This window comes from Austrofundulus limnaeus, unplaced genomic scaffold (assembly GCF_001266775.1).
Source record: "Austrofundulus limnaeus strain Quisiro unplaced genomic scaffold, Austrofundulus_limnaeus-1.0 Scaffold1129, whole genome shotgun sequence".
NCBI lineage: Eukaryota > Metazoa > Chordata > Actinopteri > Cyprinodontiformes > Rivulidae > Austrofundulus > Austrofundulus limnaeus.
The window spans coordinates 77,303-78,248 of record NW_013953531.1 but is presented as its reverse complement, the minus strand read 5'-3'; positions in this window follow the sequence as shown (position 1 = coordinate 78,248).

Genomic DNA, 946 nt, shown 5'->3' with positions numbered 1-946 from the left:
GTGACTGCCTCTCCTGACGCAGCCAACGCGCACATGATTCACTTTAAACAGTCACGACTCGGGAATCCGTGTTGTTTCCACCGAAATGACTCGCGCTGCGTTGCATTAGAGCGCCAGATTCGCTCCCCCGGGTCGGTATCGGCGCGATTTGGGTTTCGGAGATGGGCATAATTGCTGTTTTGTTTCCCCTCTCCTACTTTATGTGTATGAGTGTGAGAACGCGCGCGCGTGTGTTTGAATAGGTGGAGCTCTGTATCGCAGGTGACGTGAAAAGGTCTTTTTTTTTCATAACAAAGATAGGCGGTTGGTGTGTCTTTTGCTTCTTAATCCGTCCTTTTAATTTTCGTGCAGGATTTTGGTTTAATTCGGCCCAAGTTGCGCGCTGATGTTGGACTCGCGCTTCTCGAGGCGCAGACGGACTGCAGAGCTGCGCAGACGGGCGCCTCTTCATCATCGCTTCGCTGACACCTTAATTAAAAGGGCGATTCCTCCAAACTCTGCTCTTTGTTGAGCGGAGGGGGCTGAGAGAGGGACCACAGCTGCGCACTCCCCTTCTTAAGGAGCAAACTTGTGATGGGCAGAGCTCCTGAAGCACAACACGTGACAACTTTGAATCGAAAACAAACAAAAAAACTCAACTTTCTTCTATGAAGAGAAGTTGCCTCTTTTCCTCCACATATCTCTCTGTTTTCTGCGTCCGATGAAGTCAGTGATAACTTCTCTCTTCTTTCTGTTATTCTTCTTCTCCGTTTCTCCAGTCAGTGGAAACTTTTGAAGGAGGCGCTGTGGCTTCAGAGGAGGGGATTTCCTCAAATTGGTGAGGCTGCACTAGTTTCCAAGCAGGAGTAAATAAAGCTTTTGGCTGCCAGAAACACCGACTCTCTCTCTCTCTCTCTCTCTCTCTCTCTCTCTCTCTCTCTCTCTCTCTCTCTCTCTCTCTCTCTCT